The sequence below is a fragment of the Falco biarmicus genome, chromosome 12 (genome assembly GCF_023638135.1).
Source record: "Falco biarmicus isolate bFalBia1 chromosome 12, bFalBia1.pri, whole genome shotgun sequence".
Taxonomy (NCBI): Eukaryota; Metazoa; Chordata; class Aves; order Falconiformes; family Falconidae; genus Falco; species Falco biarmicus.
The window spans coordinates 11,008,406-11,028,659 of record NC_079299.1 but is presented as its reverse complement, the minus strand read 5'-3'; the positions used below and the strand labels follow the sequence as shown (position 1 = coordinate 11,028,659).

Below are 20,254 nucleotides of genomic sequence, written 5' to 3'. Positions count from 1 at the left end.
AACATGCTAATCAAGCTACTTTTCCTACAGGCTAAAAAAAGAAGGAAAAATGAAAGATACTGGCATATTTAGGTATTCGCAAGCTAGTCAGAGATCGTGCTGGTAGAGACTCTGCAAATATTGTGAGAAGCAAATATAACTTCTTCATAAAAACTTCTGCAAAACATACTGTCACTTCACTTTTTCAGAAGAGCAAATTACTTCAGGTTTATCCCAAAACCATTCGCTTTTAGTTTTCTACACCTAGAGACCAATATTAAGAAATAAGGTAGACATCATAACTTTCAAACTGTACCAGACAGCCTTAGATCCTTTCCAAAAGCACCCAAAGACGTGCAGCTGCTATTGACCTGGGCAGGGCGCGGATATTGCCAGAAAGGGTTTATTTCCCTTCTTCTCAAATAATTTTCATCTCAAAGAGGGATGTGGTGCATGCAGTGATTATGTAAGGAAGCTGTGGGGAAAAAATTTGTTCCTCGATAATTGTGTGCTACTGAGTGCAAAGGGAACTGAATGTCTCTGCAAGAGGAGAACATTTCCTGGGTGATACACTTGACTCTGTTCCCTTCTGAACCACAGGAACACGTTGTGTGGAGTCACACGAGAAGATGCAAATCGATTGTGAGCACAGTGTACACAACTTGCTCATTTAAGCAACAACAATATCCTTTTCCCCTTTTCTCCTTGTTTTCCCAACAGGACTGTTGATTTAACCCCGTATAGTCATATCATGAGCATTGAAACGTCCAAACATATCCATAATAATTACAGAGCAGTTTGTGTGCATCACAGAGGTCTCTTCACTAATTTGTCTGAAAAATGTCTGCATCTGCTGTGCGCAGACTTGAGCACTCGGCAGTCAGACCGCCATCTCGATTCCACTCAGCTGAACCCGAAATTAGATCTTAGAAAATAACCGTCTCTAGGACAATCAACCTCAGCCCAGGCATTTCTAGTGAATGGGCATTAATTGTCTTGCACAAAACATGAGCAACCCACCAGTATAGCGTTTAATTGTCAGAGCCTGACCAGAAGAGCTGTATGTAAAGCAAAGACGGGGGACCAGGGACGGGGCCCGGGCTCCCGCTCACCACCCTGCTGGCCTAGCCTGCCTTTCTCCTCTTGTGCCCTGGGCTGGCAGTGCCATCAGCCACTTCGCAAAGGTCATCTTTTTGGGGCTTTTTAGCCCTAAAGTTAGCCACAGCAGTGATTATTATTAGATTCTTGCAGTAGGTTTTGTTGGCTCATTTCTTGAGCTGAACCATTTGTTGAATGACACACACCAACCTGAATAATCCTTCACTCACCTGAATTACCTTGCATATTTTTCTTTTGTCTTAGAGAAGGAACTCCACATCAAATACTTTATCTTCTGCTGCTGTGTATTCTCCTGTCACCAAAGAAACAAGAGGTTTTGTTTCTTTGATTTAATTTATCACACTCCATTTCCCTTTCTAGTCACATTTTCTAATTATTTCAGCCTACTGACTCAGATATTAAATTGAGTCAAGACACATAATCTATTGAGTTAAATAATATCCACTCAAGAAGTCTGCAGTTTCCAGGTGAGACGTTCTGCTCTTAGAAAATATGCAACACTCCTACTACCCTGAGTTGCAGCCAGGTACATGCAGCTCAGTCTCTATGAATCTCCTCCCCAGGATTTACTTGAGCAACAGTCTAGCGCAGCCTGACTTTGGCTGTCCACCGTGCTGCAGTAAGTGTGGTTAAATAAATTGAATACCCAGAATTTCCCTATAGCTCTCTACATTTACCGCTCAAGGGTAGAAAGAAATGTATACCTGAGACTGTGGAGACTAAACCACAAAGCTGAACTTCAGTCAGATGAAAAATATCTTTGACACCAATGGACACATACGAAAACCAGGCAGCTAGATGGGGGAGGATTTTTGTGTTTCAGTGGTGAGACTTATTTTTCATTAGTTTTTCTAAATTTGTTTCCGCAGTAGTGCAAGTTTGAAGGAAGAACCATTAAAACATTGCAAAGCAGGTAAAAGAAATTTTCATGAGGTTTAAAAGGAAAGGAAGCCTTCGGCAATTTTCACCTCTAATGATGAGACCACTGCAGGACACAACTCGGGCAGAGGACACTAAGACCTTCGGCCCTGACCCTGCTAGCACTGCCTGCCACTGTCGGAGGGGCTCGATAGCTGCTTAAAGCCCCATTCACAAAACTCAAAATGCTCAAAGAAACAATCCCATAAATCATTTTCTCTCCCTTCAGAAACCTGAAAGATTTAAAAATTGATATCTCTTTAACTTCAATTACCAGTAATTTTTGAGGAAGATTTCTTTTTTTAACAAAAGAAAGAACTTTTGTGGGAAATGGGGCTTTTTAACCAAGAATTTTCTGAATTTCTTTAAAAAAAGCTTTTGAGAAATTAAAGTTAATTTCTCTTTCCTTCAGTTAAATGTAGCTTCCTGACCACTCCCAACTCCTACTGTAGGAAAATAATGCAAACTTTGTGCAGGTGACAGTGCACAGCCAGCACATGTGTCTACATAAGACCATACATGGTCAGTTTTGTAAAGTGCCGCCTGGTACTATTTACAACCGATCAGTCATGAGATAAGATAACATGCTTGCACTGGACAAAGTCTTGAGGTTACATGTTGCTGCTGTGCTTTCCACAGTTTGTCATTAACCAGCTATTGCAAGATGTTTTTTAAGTACCTTCATCCTGTCTCTAGCTCAGCACTGTCTCTCTCTCCCTTAATAACCAGGCTAAATCAGCAGGAATAATTAGGGAATCAGACACTACTTAGTGTCAGTACAGGCAACCAAATAACTTCTAATATCTCTTCCTATTCCATAGGGTCACCCCCGCTGTTGTGAAACTCAGTCTTTTCCTTACAGGATGACACAATATGCCAAGTCATAGTGATAAGATTTTTTAGGTGGTGTGATCCTTATATTTTGCAATTGGTGTCAGGCAGCACTACGTACAAAATGTATTTTCTCTCTCCTCTTTCTAGCAAATTGTCAGTCCTTCAGCACATACTGGCTCATTTTCTCCTAAAAACCCAAGGGAATGAAACACCCATGCCAGTTCTATATGATGTGAGTAGCTAGCCCACTAAGGATTTCTTGAAAAGGCAAGCACTAGGACTGTTTTCTGAATACTTCCTTAGCTAAAATTACCACAATTCATACTTGGGAACTCCCTAGAGAAAGACGTATTGTCGTGCTTGGATAGCAAAATACAGATATCGCACTTCACAGGAAATTAAAAAAAGGAGTATTCAAAGTTCATGTCCGCTAAATAATTTAAAATGCTGGTTTTGCATCAAAGGGCTTCCTAGAAAGATGCAATTATCTGCAAAGAAGAACCCTGTGATGTGTGTGTATCCACAGAGTTAGATTCTCACTCAAAGTCTTAGGTTCTCATAACAACACGCGCACTAGACTTGAAGAACACATCTCTTAATATACTCTATTACCTCATTGTCATTTACTTGTTGGTAATGAATGCGTGTGTTAACAGAACAGCATGCTGATGCATTTTTTCTGCCATTGTATGTAACATATTTTCTAATTCTTCTGCTCTATTCAGCATTTGACCCTAACGATAGGGGATTATGGTATTAACTCTCTACACAGCACACATTCTTTACAGACTTTCACTAAATACTGTAAGCCTGCTGCAGAGCGGAATAAAAGTGAAAGCATACCGTCTGGTCTTAAGCTGTGCACACAGAGGGTCGTGATCCAATTGGAAGGGAAGCAGAATTTTAAAAAGAAAGAGGTTTGACAAAATTTTAATCCTTGTCATTTTCATTTCTCTTACCCTGTGGATTTGGGTGATTTTATTTACACTGTCAGCTTGAGCCTAGGGATTGAAAATCAGGCTTTTATGGAGATTATTAAAAGTACATACAGTACACTAAAGGCTGGACCACTGCTATATGCTACTAAAAATATGAATGTGGATGCTCAACATTACACATTTAAGGAAGTAAGTGCCATCCTCCCTGTAAGGCTGGACTTAGCAGTTAGGCTCATTGTGATTAGGCTGAAATGCATGTTTTAACAAGGGTATTTATGAGTAGTTTCAGAGTTCTGAAGGTGCACTGAAGAATCGAGTTGTAACTTCAGGTGCCTTCTAAAGGGACAAGGCAGCAAAATTTTAGGAGCAGCTGTGAAAGCTGTTCGTATTGAAGGTGTACCTGAACATTGAAGAGGCTGCCCCTGAAAGAGCATTCTATAGCCAAGGAAGGGTAGCCTGAGGTCTAGCCGAGCCAGAGAGAAACAAATGTTCCATCATTGGTGACTTTCTCTTGAAAGTCATCTCCTGAGACTGGCCTCACTCCCACACGGAAGGAGAGCTGCTAGGTCAATGCCCAGGCAGGAATGAGATGGTCTGGGTCGGAGATGCAGCATGGATGTGCTAGGTAGGCTGTGCTGCAAGGGTGAGCTGGCCAGACAACCAAGGCCTCCTCAAGCCACACGGCCGCCCATTTGTGAGGATACCTCTGGCTCCAGATTTCCCATGGAGCACCCATGTGTTGGACCTCCTTGTACAGCTGCCCATGTTGGGACCAGAGAAGGGTGACAGCAGGAGGAGATGAGCCACGCCACCTTCCCAGCACCCTAGACTGTTTTCTCATGCAGTGTAGGGATATGTTGCAGGAGTTTCTTCCATGCCTTTGGGAATTTTTGGCCTCAACCAAAGCAAACAAATGTCTGCCCCTGAGCAGGGCTCTTCTGACTCCCCTCATCCCGCAGGCATGATTTTGCTGTAGCAGCTAAAATATAGATCCAAACAGGCATAGAAATACAGGTAAACACAATGAGGTTTTGGGACCAGGATACGAAAAAATCTGGAAGCCCCCAAAAGGGCTAAACTTCTTAACTTCTCACCTGAGAAAATTAAGAAAGAGCCCTGCTGATGCAGCTGCAAGGTCGTGGGCTCGCTGCAACCCTGCATGGTGGAGAAGGAAGTCAACAGCCCCAGAAGACACTCGAAGACTGTCTGTGGAGGCCAGAATAAAGCCCCCTACTCTGACAGCAGCTTTCATGGCACGGCTGGAGGGAAGGAGCACATTAGAGATCCGAATTCACTTCTACCAGACACAAACTGTAGGCTCGTTTTGGCCCTGCCCTGTGGAAGCACACACCAGGTTTGGCAGTGGGGTAGATCCTGCATCCCCAAACTCAACCACACTTGGTAACCCTCTGATGATTTCAGCAGGACAGGATCATAGCTCTTAGTCCTGCAAACACACACACTGCCGCCCTCACTCCGTGGTCATAGACATAGTCATGTTCAAACTGCAAGATTGAGGCCATACTCAATAGAATTTCACATAGATCTTGTTAATAAGGTTATTAAAACAATCCTGCTTGGACTCTGGGAAAGAGGGAGATAGCTTTTCCAGGTTTTTTCCGCTCAGGGAATCAAAAACCTTATTTTTCCATCCAAGGAAACTGTTGCTTGAAATCAAGATACGTGACTCTCACTGTCCTTACAGCTCTGTAACCTTGGCTATCTGAGGCATGCAAAATAGGAGTTTATTGTGCTAAGGAATGAAATGGGCAGAAGCGCTTGCACAACTTGGCCATCTCACAATTGAAAATGGAGTTAAGCTGGCTCCACCTGACCAGAGTGCCAGCAGCACAGGGTTTTTGAGATGTGCTGCTTCCATACTTCCCTCAGCCAATTTTCAATGCACTTAGGGTGCCTCCTGATAACAGGGCCAGGAACAAACCCCACAGAGGACAATGGAAACTGTCCTTCAATATAAGTGGCAGGTGGATCAGGCCCACTTGGAAAAATTTGGCTGCTGTTCTGAGTGGTTCTCAGTATGCCAGGGTCCCACTAAGACATCCAAATTGGCATCCCATAAAAATCAAATTGGCATCTCATAAAAATCCAGGCTAAAAGTGACAGCCTTAGGTTGGAAGTCTCTGACTCGGGCCTCATCCTGCAGAAGTGTTCAGTGCCCTCAGCTCCCACTGACTTCACCATGAGCTGAGCAGGCTCAGCACTTCTCAGGATTGCTTGTGCTCTGCAGGATTGGACTTATTGTCCTTAATACTATCTCATTCTGGTTATTCCCTATTGCCCAAGGATAATCCTGTGGCATTATTCCCATTATGCCACTTGCCATTCCCATTATAGTCTTTAACAATGTTTTAAACCTATCTTTCATTTTTAATTTCCTTAGCAAAATATCTGTATTTTAGTAGTATGCATTTATGTAGTCTTCAAAAAATGTGCTTTTATTATACATATGGCATTATCATGTAGCTTCACTACTTTATGAGTCTGGTAGATGAAAACAACTCTGAATCAAGGGGAATCCATATGTCTAAATATTTTTAGCATGAACACTGTTACCTGTTTCTAGTCATAAAAGTATAATTAAACAGCACGTATTAAAACAGTACACCACAGGAATCATTGCAGCTTACTTGTCTGTTCCATGCAACGGGGGAATTTTTTACTATCTTTAGGCTGGAAAGGAAGGAAGAAGCCATCATAACTGTTTTATGTCTTTAGCATGTGCAAGTTACAAAGCAGAGTACTGGGATCTTATAGACCATTGTAGTTTGATTAATCTTTCTCCTTGATTAATTGCTAAGCTGCTGCACAATGGTAGCTCCAAAATAATTCAACGACAAGAGTTCTCCAGCAGCTCTGTTATGCTTTCTTGTGTCAGAGCCACCTGGTGCAGCAAGTGGCTCCACAGTGAGAGTTGTGTCAGAAAAAGAAGAGCTGGGCCCCTCCTGCCTGTCTATTTCCTAAATCCCCTCTTTGTCCCCTTCCCAAAGCACTGCCCCAGTTCCTTAGGTGGGAAGGAAGCTGGAGTCTTCTCCCGAGCATCGCTTTAGGGCTGGTGGTGATTTCCATCTGAGCCCCAAGCCAGCTGCAATACCTGACCTACATCACCCTCAAAAGTATTCCCCTGCAATACAGCTGCTTCCCTTCCTGGCCCAAATTCAGGACAGTTCAATTCTGATCTAGAGCAGACAAATTTTGGAAAGTCCAGATACCTGGTCCACAGGGCTGCTCAGCCTAATGTGAGGTGAGGTAGAGCTTCAGCCTGTTTTCTGGCTTCTGGCTCCAGAGGGATTGCTGTGTGCATGCTGCCCACAGGCTCCTACATCTGACTCAAGGCCATGAGGAACCCAGGGCACGAAGGGGCTCCTGCGTGACCAAGTTGGTTTTTCAATGAGTTTTAGTCATTGGCCAGTTTGATGCATCATGAAAGACCAATTATTTCAGATGAAATTAGAATTGACATTTGGAAGCACTTTTTAAAAAAAAAAATAAAATAAAAAGGAATGTAGAAAATAAGGCCAGAAAGGGTCAGCTGGGCCAGCAAGTGCAGACTTTCACAGATTATTAGACTGGACTAGAGTCCACAGGCATCGTGCCCAACATGTCCCCACACACCACTGGCCCCAGGATGCTCCCCAGCAGTCTGCAAGGAACTTTACACTTCATCATAAAGCAGCTGCAAACTTAATGAGCCCCAGGAAGCAAACAGGCAAGATCCAATGCACTGTCAATATCCCAAATCCCTGTAAGAGAAGGAAACTGTTAAGTGGAATCTCTGCAAATCCTAAGAAATTAAGACAGATGAAGACAATCCCATCTTCTGCAGTTGTTCCTGACAATCTGATCAACAAGGAAATTCCTTCCTTACCCCAAATCTGGTGATCACTTTAAACTTGAGCTTATGAGTGAAATACACATGGACAGTGGGGGCCCTAGCCCATATCCTGCTCTTTCATGGTTCAGAGGTGAAAAAGAGACCAACCTAGAAGTCTAGCAATGCATAAACGAAAAGTAAAAATGACCCTTACTGACCTCCGCAGATTGCAAACAAAAGTCCTGAAGCATGTGATTAATAGAATAAAGCAATGGTGCAAATAAACAACCAAGTCTCTTTTCAAACTCAGCTGCTGACACCTAAACATCAGATACCAACTGATCCACATCACAAGCCTCATTTTCTGTCCCTAAGAATTCTGCGATACAATAGTTTTCATTACCGTACTTAACAGTAGCCCAGAACAGTGAATTTTTCTGTTCCCGTTACCAGAATATTGCTTCTTGGATGGATGGATGGATGGAAGGAAATCTCTCTCTAAATTTCCACTCAATGTATTAATAATTGGCATGCATCCACTTGATCTCATGCCAGTATTATTCTTTAACTAATTCTTTTTGTCTTTGAAGTTTACCTCCTAAATGTCTTTATAAAAAGTCATTATATCCCCCTTCCATCTTAGTTTTACTAGATTAAGCAACTCAAGTGTTCAGTATTTCCTCATAAAATAAACCAAAGTTTTAGTAGAGATTACTTTGAAAAGTTTCAACTAGTTAATGTCATCTTAAAATTATTTTTAGTTTTACATGTAATAAACATAATAATTTGAAACAAATACAGTTTTCTATTGATTTCAAAATACATTTTCCTCTCACGGCCACAAGAGAAGGTAGATTGGAAGTCTAGGAATTGATGGAGGAAATTATTTAGCCTACCTTCAAATAGAAACCACTAGAAAGTCAGAGTTACCAAACAGATATTTAGAAATGGAATTAAAGAAAATGAGAAAATAAAGCCTCAGCAAAGCCAAAGAATTGAACCTGGATGTACTGGCAGTTTTGAGTCCCAAAGTTCTGAATGAAGCATGTGGAAGATTACAGGAGTATTGGAGGAGGATTTTTTTTTTTAACTCTTGCAATTTGGAGTATTTCTAAACCTCACATCTATTTCCTTCTTCTCAGTCCTAATTATCTTGTTTTAAAGTTCATGTTCCTTGAGTGTTTTTCCATTTTCATTTGAGAATTCAGCATCCTCTGCTGATGTTTATACCTCAAACAGATTTGATTCAGGTTCTAGGGGATACAACCACTCATCTTTTCTTGTATTTTTAGCCCTTATTCTTCAATCCTTTCCTCCTCTTTCCATCTCCTCTCTGTTCAGGGCTTAAATTCTTATAACCTATACTCCTTTCTAAAGTCATCTGTATGGATAAAATTACTTACATATTTTCCCAGTATTTTTTGCTTCTATCCAGGTTCTTCTTACTAGTAATAGGGAAGTCATTCTAGTGCTCTTCCCCATTCCCTGCTCTTTCCATCTGGTCACCACACGGCTTTTACATCTCCAAGTGCTGGAATGTGAAGAATGGACTAAAACAAAATAATGAGTCCATTACATGTCCTATCTCCTCCTCATAACTTTCAAAGCCAGATGAGACCATTATCACCTGCTCTGATCTCCAGCCCGACACAGAACTTCCTGGGAGAGATTCCTTACTTCAGGATAGGAAACAGCAGCCCTGGCCCAGTGTAATGATGGACCCAAGAAATAAGAAAGAGCAATCATGTTTCATGTACTCTTGCACGAGACTTTTGATTACTTCTTGCAGAAAATAGATTAACATAAATTTCAGGACAAGAGAATTCCACACATATTCTCATTGCTCCTAAAAGTTAATTTCATCCCAGCATTTAAAAAAAAAAAAAAAAAAGGCATTCTGGAGAAAACTATTATTAATATTATTGCCAAAATTGCATGCTTAAAATAGTACAACTTGTCTTTCACTCTAAGATTTGACAACAAGAGCATAATTATATCTCAACCCCATAAAGTCACAGTAACTGACATTTGCTGTCCTCTGAGGACAGCACAGCACTGCCTGCTCCCTTGGGGGAGAAGTGACTGTCCTGTTGAAAATGACACATTCAGGGTGCAATACAGTATTCAGTAGAAGCTTAAATGTAACTCCTACTAAAGGAAATGGACCTTATCAGTCCTCCTAACTGCCTTTGGGAATTCCTTCATCAGCCTCAAAGGGACAACACCAGAGGTAGAAACTACCACCTACTGTAGGTACAAAACTGCACCCTGAAGCACCTGACACGTTACTTGTCAAAACCTTCTCATTCAGGTACCAGCCTGTTATGTCTCAGCTTTTTCTACAGTGTTTTGGTGCAGCTGTGGGGGCACAGAATACATTTTTCCCAGACCAGGTCCTTTTCTTGCGCCTGCTCTCAGGTCCCCAAGGAGCTGCTCTGCCCCTGTGTGCCTGGGCATGAGCGTCCCTGCGGCTTTGTAAGGCAGCCGGGGGAAGGAGCAGCTGGATCCACCAGCAGCCATGCAGGCGTGCAAATCAAGCAAGTGTTTGGTCCGGAGGCCATTCACAGCCCCATCCTCCCAGCAGCAGTTGGCTCGCTCCTGGTGGAGATAGAACATATGCTCCACTCCATACATCCTATCCTGTGATTTTATTACCCCAATTCACTCTGCCTATAGTGGCAAGTACAGGTCCTCAAATAGGCATTCTTTACCTCTTTTTTGTGATACTGAGCCCACAAAAAACGTTCAGAAAAGTTGAGCATCTGGACTGCTTTAAACCTCTGCCAGAGAGCATGTAGTGTACCAGCCAGAGAAGGGGAGAGCTCTGAGCTAGCCAATGGCTACAATATTGCAAGGATTATCTCTGGAGAAATAAAAAGTACTCTCCAGATGCTCTGTCATGGAGAAGTAGAAGAGTATGGAAAATACAGGAGAGCCTTGTACCAAGGGGTCAGGGAACACGGAAATAGACAGCCCCATAAGGTCTCAGACAACACCCACATGTCTGTCATCTGTGGGTGGCACTCCCCAGTCCTTGCACATGCCTAGAGTATTGGTCTGGCCACAGCAAAATGCACATTTCTGCTGAAAGAAAACTGACAATGATGGGACTAACTCTTGCCTTGCCACACAGAAAATGCTTGAACAAAGGCCTCTCCTTCACTGCTTCAGACACACAGACATTCCGGCGAGGTATGGGTGAAGAGCACCTATGTGTCTCTGGGCAGCACCAGTATTCTTCAGGAACTGGGTTTCAGTATTAGTTAACTATTTTTGAACACCATAAGCATGCAGGATGGTTCCCATCCAATAGGATGGGACTAGAGCTGCTGCAGCCATCCTACCATGGTATCCATGCCGAAGAGCCATGATCCTCCTAGAGCACGGGCTGGATGGGGCCAGTATTGCAGGTCCACACTTCTATTTCCTCTGCACAGAAAGCCCTACAGGAGCAACTCAAGGAGACTTCACTACCTTCTCTCTGTGGGGAGCGAGCAGGTTGGCTTGGAAACACGTGCTTGCTATCAGTGGCAATTTATCTTGCTTTCTCTCCCCAAGCTGGGTTTGCAGGACAAGTGTCCTGACCTCAGCCCCAGTAAGTATCTCCCTTTATACATGCATGTGCGTAACCTGCCATACTTTTGCAGATCTCCTTGCTCAGGCCCAATCTCTGTTCTGCAAGTTGGCATGACGGCAGCATACCAAGTAGGAGGTTTTGGCTTGTGTGTAGAATTTGGAGAGCGGTTTTGTAGTAAGTTGCTATACTTTTTGGCTTGCAAGCCCTGGGAGCATATGGCCCATTGCTTGCAAAATGCTGATATTTTAAAATTGGGGGAGGAATAGAGCATGGCACATTTATTTTACTTCTTCAGTGCCACTATTTTTGCCAAAACCTTCCCTGCCACACCATCCTGGATCATGCTGTTCTATCCAGCTTTAAAGTGAACCCTTCACTAACTAAATGTATGGTGTAAGATAACCCCCTAACAGGCCTGAGAAAAATAGCCTTCCTCTACTCAATCTCCTATATGAAACGCTGTCAATTAATAGCTAAAGTGAGTGAGCAGCCAATGCAGGACTACTTCTGCTCACTCCTGAACTCTTTGCAGCTGGCCTTGCTCATACTTTCAACAAACATCTCTTCTTTTCCAAGCAATCAAAACTTTATGGACTGTTATTTCCTTCCTCTCGACTTCCCAAGAGCTAACTCCAGCACACTTGAGATGCTGCAGACTTATCACTTCCACCTTGAACTAGTGGTTGACCTGAAGAGAGAGATGCCAGGAAATTAAATAGAGTCCTTAAGTACAGACAGAAGAACAGTGTTAATCCAAGCACAGCTCTGCTAAACTGCTACTGTAGCTGTCAAAATACAACTGATTTTATTTTTTTTTCCATCTTCCCCAAACCATTTAATAATGTTGAAAAGGACAACATTTTGCTTTTGGAAAAAGTTAATAAACCATTAGATAAATGTGATCTGCAAGATAATAAATTACTTGGATTTTCAAAATGCTTTTGGTAAGATCCCTCATAAAAAACTATTAAGGGAAATAAATATTCACAGGGCTAGGGATGAAGTATTTCTTAATGACTAGAAATGGTTAAGTGATAGAAAACAAAGGGTCTTAATAAAAAGCTTCCTCTGAGAATGGAGAGAGGTTAATGGCAGGGTACCACTATCATCTGTGCTGGGACCAATTTTATTGACTATGCATGTGAATGACTCAAAGACAACAACGTAGAGGGATTGGGGATACTTCAGTAACACCATCATATTTTTCTGGGCCTGGCTCTGTAATCTTTACTCACACAAATAAAACCACTGAATCTAGGTGGGCTGTGCCTGAAAGTTAGTTGCATAATCCCCCCAGTGTTTGCAGGGATTGACTTTTGGTTAATAATATTTAGTAGAGTGTGAACAACTCCAGGTTTACTTGAGCAGTGCATACTATCAAAACTCTCTCAATCTTTCCATATACACAGTCACCCACCTGTGGGCTCTTTTAGGAAGAGAAAATGAGGATTCACAGAAGGTAAATCATGATGGGCCCAGTTTCATCTACCTTAATTACTCGGAACAGTTGTTTAACATGCAAAGACCTGTTTATTTCAGCGGATTATGTAAGGGTGCAAGAATGAAAGAGTCAAGAATGAAAGAGTCATCACTTATTGTGTGTCACCTTGCAGAGCAGAAGTTAAAAGCTGAAAAATAGGGTGACTATACTGAAAAACAGAATGTATGAAACCAGAGCATGCTGTAATGCATCATTTAAAAAAAAAGTCCTTCCTCTATTTCTTTTTGTTTCAGTTCCCTGAAACAAAACTGTGAGATATCTTATGTTGAAAATGTCCAGAAAAATAACTCAACATTCAGAGATAATAATGACACATGACCTCTTATCTTTGTGGAATAATCTCCCTGTCATAGTGGCAGAAGCATTATCCTTCTAGAAGAACTAGCAAGAACTTGACTGAGGAATTCAACATGATGGACAGGGTAACCCATTCAATGAACAGTTAGCATATGCCATATCCTGCAGGAATGCAGCCCTTCTATTATCTGATGGCTCTTGCTGCAGCAGAAATTCACCAAATCACAGATGTCTTGGATGGTCTGGGGCAGGGGAGGAAAGATGTTTTTTTCATTAAGCAAATGAGGATGAGTATATTTCCATAACCCAATTTGCAGGTGGGCTGCACCTAGTATATTCAGGGATGAGCCTGGGGAATCGGAACTGGTGAACTGAATCCCTTCCTGCCCATGCTGCTAATTCATCGGGTGGCCTTCAACAGGTCACTTCAGCACTCCCAGCCTCCACATCCTAACACACTCACCAAACTGTTATGAGGCCTGATTAATTATTTTATTGTCATGGCTCATTAACCAGACCTGGGGATTCTTGAATGAAGAGTACTAGAAAAGTTCAAACTATTGTGTTATTTTCAAGTATAAAATACTAATGACTTCAGCAGCTTTTCACTGCTCACTGGGCAGCCAGTGAGTGGCTGGAATTGACAGCTTCTGGCTGCCTTATAACCACTCATGTATCCATGGAAATGGATGACAGATCTGCAGAAACAACAAGAAAGTTTTAAAAATATGACTTTGCTCCATCATAGCAAAAATTAATCACACTAGAAGATGTAAATTTCAAGAAAGGAATTCAAAGCACTTTCCATCATTTGCTTCCTTTCCATACAACTCCTGTGAGCAAAGCAGAGCAGGGAGAAGACTTTGCAGCCTCACCGTGACAAGCAGGCAGGCCTGGGGAGGAGGAAATCAGCAGCTGCTCAGTAGCACGGCACTGCAGTATGAGACAGGAAGTGAAGATAACGATGCCCAATTGAAACCATCGCCTCAATGGAATTATCTGGTGTGGAATTTGGCCCAGGCAGCGCACTTCGCACCCCTGCTCTTTGTAAAAGCCTTACTGCTGGTGCTTTTCTGATCCATTTTCTAACATCAGGAAAGAAAAGTGAGTTTTTAAACCGGCAGAAGCTGCAGATGCACAACCAAGTAGCTTTGGCCACATAGCCAAGTGTTGGATTTCAAACTCCAGGCCTAAAAATCATGCCCTAATTTCTTTTTGACTATGTAGATATAGTGTTTGTGGAGAAAGTGGGACCGAGAAACTTCAAAATGAGAATCATTCAATTTATCCCTGGCATTAGGCTACACTGATTCTTCAGCCTCCATCCCCTTTATGCACTGTTACTGACCAACTGTGGAAATAAAAGAATAATTAAGTTTCCGTGCTCTTCACCACCTTCCCCAGTGCTATACTTCCTATAAACCCTTCACAGTGCAGGGCTGTGCAAAAGATACCATCTTGTGTGCATCTTGTAGTATAATTGAATCAAGGTTGTTTAGCACTAATAAGGTATCTCTGGAGCCCAGATGTTTGATTCACACAGTGATATACAGGAGAAGGGCAGCCCATGTTTGCACAACAGCAGACACTATCAGCCTTGGCCAGCACACGGAAAGCCTAAGGGTGTTGCAGGTGCAGCTGCTACTGACCCAGGAGCTACAAGGGATCAAACAGCTTCCCTTCATTATTACACCTCATCCACCAACACCCCTTCCTCAGCCTCGACTCTCTATATACCACCAGCCTCTTTCATGATTTCCTTTGTAGTTTTTCTTTACTAGTGCTGCTTTGTTCAGTTTCTATCACCCTCCTGTTTCTTCTCCTGGCCGAAAAATTGCTAACCCTTCCTTTTCATTTATTTACTTCTCTGTGTGGTCACAGGCAATAAAGATTAGGCCCTAAAGGTCATTACACCTTCAATCCACAGAGGGGTTAAATTAATTTTCCCTGCACATTGAAAACTCGCTACTTTTTATTCATGCAATGCAAACTAGACACTTAACTCAGAGAAGATCCTAAAGCTGCATCTAAGCTGAAGAACCCAGAATTTTCTTTCCTTCAGGTCTTGGTTACCTTCCCAGGGTGCACCCACGTCTCTGCAGAAAAGGAGAGGGAGTCTGAGTGCCCAGCGCTCCCTGAACAATGAGGGACTGTGACCCTGCATCCTGCCATGGCCTGGGCCCATCAGCTGACCCCCTGAGCAGGGGAAAGAACAGGGGTATCAGAGGAGTGCTCTAAGCATGCATTACAGTAACAACTAAAGGTAGGATATCCACAGCACCTGATTTTGATGAGCAAATCCTTTGGACTTCCAAACTTTCCTTCCCTGTAGCCTTTGATCCTGTTCCTGTGAGCATCTTAATGCTGGTGGGTAGCACTGAGACCTCAGTGGGGCTACTCCCATGGACAAAAATGTGCTTCAGACTGTATTTGCCTACTTAGTAAAAGACTGGGAGTTCTCATGTTGGAAAGCTGTCACTCATTATGTAGGTGGGAGTTAAGTTCTCAATTGTCACCTTCAGCTTCCTAACACAATAGTTCAGTTACAATACTCTGGCTCCTTTTCACATGTATCTTTGCATTTCAGAGACAATTGTTAAAAATACATTTTGCCTGCTGGACTACCAGTGTGATGAAAGAAAAAACAAAACCAGTTTGCTACATCAGTTCTAACTAACACTATACACGTGATGGATCACTACTGGAAAATCTAAAACTTAGATAAAAATCACTATGCTTTTTTTAACACTTGAAATGAGCCATGTTGTAAAGGAAACCTGCAATAATGAGATAATGTGAATTAAAAATAAATATTTCTCATGTTTTCAAGCAAGCACAACAGCATGAAAGCACAAGGTGAAACAGGTATTTAGGTCCTGTTATTTGAAGGTTAGTATTTTCTTGTTCTTAATCTGTGGTTTATTTGGAGGAATACTAGACCTTTTTGTAATATATTAACTTTAGACATAGTATATTTACATCCAGAATCCTTAATATCATAAAATAACAGGATACTGGTTGTTACATAAAATAAAATTCAGTGTTGATAGCTATTTTACAAAATACCAAGCAGCCACCAAAGAAGCAGACTGGTTTCCAACATATATCAAGAGAAACAAGATTCATACTTTAACAAGGAATTTTTAAGTGTTGATGTCTAATACTAGTTAATAAGATCAAGTGTAAGGGGATCAGAGATACAATTGTTTCTAAGGCTAAAAATCATCCTAGATATGCCAGACAATGAGAGGAAAAGTGACTTACTAACATTCGTGCTTGATGCTCTCTTCCTTTTCCTCCTCCAGCTGAAGCTTGGGACAGCTGTTTGTCTCTAAATGCTAGAATACAAGGACACAAAAAGGTCACAGGAAAACATTTCCTGTGCAAACTAGAAATAGGACTGTCCTTTTCCAGTTAAAAAATATTTATGTGAATGTCAGTCTTATGAAGGAGACAGGACTAACTGAAGTGGAAAGAGGAGTCTTCTCCTCAGGCACAAATTAGGTGGTAACTTCTTGCCAAGGTGACACTAGCACTGGCTGAGATGAAGCATCCTATTCTGTGCTGGTGCCCTTGTCCACTCTTAGAACTGTCCCTTGCCAGGGAACTGCAACTCACGTATTATGGAGATGTGCCCTTTGGGAAATATTTCCTATCAGCTACCACTAACCTGAGTTGCATTTTAGTATATGGCCCATTCACAGTGTTGTAGAATTGCTGAGGTGGGAAGGGAACTCTTGACATGACCTAGTCCAACCCCTTGCTCAAAGCATGGTCAGCTAGAGCAGGTTGCCCAGGACCATGTCCAATAGGGTTTTGAATCGGTCTACAGACACTCCAAAACCTTGCTGGGCAACCTGTGCCAGTGTTTCACAACCTTCACAGTAAACAAGTTTTTGTCTTATGTTTGAATCGTATTCCTTGCATTTCAGTGTGTGCCCATTGCATCTTCTCCTGTCACTGGCCACCACTCAGAAGCATCTGTCTCCATCTTCTCTATTCCCCTCCATCATGTATTTATACACATTGAAACAATCCCCTACGTCAGGGGTCCTCAAACTGCGGCCTGTGGGACGGATACGGCCCCCCAGGGCCCTCAATCCGGCCTCCGGTATTTACAGAACCCCCCCGCCAGGGGTTGGGGGGGTCGGGGGGGGAAAACCAAGCAGCTGCAGATGACTGCCTGCCACTTCATCCACACGCCGGCCCCCTGGTTAAAAAGTTTGAGGACCCCTGCCCTACAGCTTTCTTCAGGCTGAACAGTCCCAGCTCTCTCACCATCTCCTCTATACGATAGATACTCCAGCCCCTTAATCATCTCCTTGGCTGTTTGTTGGACTTGTTCCAATATGTTTATGTCTCCCTTGTACTAGAGAGCCCAGAACTGGAGCCTTTCTTTTTACTCTTCACACCTCTTACCAAATGCAATGCAACTCTGGGTGGGCTTTGGCTTTCCTAATTCCAGCTCTCCATTCTTGGACAGTGCCTCTATATTCCTCATAGGTCACCTCTCCCTGCTTCCACCCCTTATGCTTCCTTTCCACATTTAAGTTTTACCAGAAGTTCATCCTTGCAGACCTCACACCACCATTGTTTGATTTCCTGCATGTCAGGATAGACCATTTTTGAACAGGTGACCCTTGAATATCAATCAGTCTGGGCTCCTTTTCTCTCCAGCGCTGTATGCCACAGGATTTTTCGAAGCAGGTTCCTGAACAGGCCAAATTCTGTTTTCCTGAAGTCCAGGGCCTTAACCCCACTTTTTGCTGTTGGTCCATTCCCTCAGGATCCTGAACTCTACCATCTTATGGTTACTGCAGCCAAGACTGCTCTGACCTTAACCTACCTGACCAGTTCTTTGTTTTTAAGTCTGAGGTCCAGTAGAGTGCCTCCCCTCATCAGCTCCTTAGTTGCAATTGTGTCAGTAAGTTGTCATCAATGCAATTCAAAACCTCCCAAATTGTTTGTACTCTGCTGTGTTGGCCCTCCAGCAGGTATCAGGGTGGTCAAGTCTCCCATGAGGACAGAGCCTGCAAACATCAGTTTTCTTACAGCTATCTGAAGAAGGCCTCATCTACTTCTTCTTGATCACGTGGTTTGTGGCAGACAGCCATCACAATGTTGCCTATATTGGTTTGCCTGCTACTCCTGTCCCATAAGCTCTCAGTTGGTTCATCACCCATGACCAAGTGAAGCTCAATGCATTCTCGTTGCTCTCTCACATGAAAAGCAACTCCCCTTCCTTGCCATGACAGTCTGTCCTTCCTTCAGAGCCTGTATCCCTCCAAGGCAGCACTCCAGTTGTGTGAGCCATCCCAGCATATCTCTGTCACCCCAAGGAGGCTGCAGTCCTGTAACTGCATGCACGCCTCCAGCTCCTCCTGTTCCCTCGCTATGCTGCATGTCTCAGTGTACAGGTACTTCAGAGCCCCGCAGCCACACTGTTCTCTCGGAAGTGTGAGACCCTACCACCGTTCTGTCCTCTCAGCACTTCCTGTGCCCCTGTGCTTGAGGTTGGTCCCCTTGAGCCCTGATTCACTGGATATAAGGTCCACCCTGTCCAGCTCACCCTGCACCCTTCCCTGTGGCTGTGCTTCACTTCCTGCTTCCACTGGTGCCATATCTTTGCTATTGTCATGACTTCAGTTTTCCTTCGACAGAGATGGACGGAACCTTTGCACCAAAACAGCTTCCATCCCATCACTGACTATGCCACACTTCACTCATTTTCCTTCAGCACCTCCCCTCATGTTATACATCAAGATTAAGCTGTGGGTCCTTATGTTTAGAGCTCTCCTCTTGCTTGCACCTCCAACCATCTCTTTCTAGCATCCCTCCTCTCTGCCTTGGCCATGTACCAGACTTACTGCCCAGTTCCTGCCTTTATCTCCACAAGCGTCTGTTTCTGGTTTCTTTCCCAGTGCTCTTTAGACTCCAGGACAACTTTCCAAGTTGGCCATTCTCTGCAAATTCAAATGCCTCCTTAAAACACACTTCTGCAAGGCTTTTCTGAAATGAGCCTTCCTACTATTCTAACACTAGCCTGCTGCCATAAGTCCTTATCCACACCCTTATCATAGGCCAATTCCAACAAATGCCAGTTTGTGAGATATTAAAGATATGCCATTTCCTTACCAGGCAATGCAGACTTCATTTAAAGCTCTCCTTCACCCCTGACCTCACTCACATTTGTTTTATAATAGCTTATACCCCTTTAACAACAGCAAAGTTATTTCTGGTTTGCACGTTGTGACTTGTGATCAAAACCAGGCCTATTGCCTATCTCTAGATATAAAAACAATGGTCCACTAAACCATTGCACAATACCTTATTCTTAAATATCTATCATGAAAGCATGCAATTCACTTACAAATTACTAAAGCTAGGCTATGGCAGCACCCTGAAGGACTAAGCAGGTCAATTAGATTGGTCCTTATAACCCCAGGAGTGATTACCAACAGCCATCAGCACACTGTAACTGCTTGTTGAGCGAGTGAGTCAGACGGCAATAAGGACTTTTAAGCAGCCAGCAAAAGCACTCAGATTCTTCTACAGGAGAAGTTTATTACAGAGCTCAGCATCTGTGTCTTGCAGCTGCCAAGTGTCCTCCATGTGTTGTTACAGCTGCTGATTCTGCTGTTAAGGAAGGGGGAGCAGAAGGATGAAAAGAGGCAGCGTCAGGAATGTTCAGTTGCTGTAAAACACTGCCAAGCAGATATTCACGTTATCTGCGTGCACAAACTAAGCCATCTAAACATGTGAGCTCACAGCTCTTTGCCGGCTGGTCTCACACTACAGAGAAATCATGTGACAAAGCCACTAGACACTTTTCAAACTACAGGATCTGCTGAAACCCTGAAGTAGCATACCCAGCTATATCAGTTTTGTGACGTGACATGCTCTGACTTGTGAGGACAGACAAGAAAAGAAGCAGGAGGCTTTGGGGAGAGCCAAACAAAGGGGAAACAGACTCACTGCTTCACAGGCAAGACAGTGAGGTGCTCCTCAGTGTCAGCCTGCAGCCGTATTTTTAGGTAATGTTACACCACAATTCCACTTAATTCTACAAAAATCATTCTGAAGTATGTCATGATACAGGACCCTGCCACTACCTGGTGCACTAAGTGCAGAGCTAAATACCTAGAGGCTGAAACAAGGTCCTTTGTGTCTCAGTGGCTGTGGGCAAATGCGTGCCTCCCAAAGAAACCTCATTGCCCTCCAGCAGTGAATGATCAACTAATCACTGCTAATTTTGGAAG

At 43.0% G+C, this 20,254-nt stretch overlaps 1 long non-coding RNA gene across 2 annotated transcripts in view; it reads right to left on the bottom strand.

Moving 5' to 3' along the window:
* The window catches only part of LOC130157421 (uncharacterized), a 67,386-nt gene that overhangs the window by 7,536 nt on the left and 39,596 nt on the right, over positions 1 to 20,254 (bottom strand). For both annotated transcript variants that reach the window (XR_008824870.1, XR_008824871.1), the window contains exon 4: positions 1,308 to 1,390. This is a non-coding gene — a long non-coding RNA (uncharacterized LOC130157421). The remainder of the gene's footprint in view (positions 1 to 1,307; positions 1,391 to 20,254) is intronic.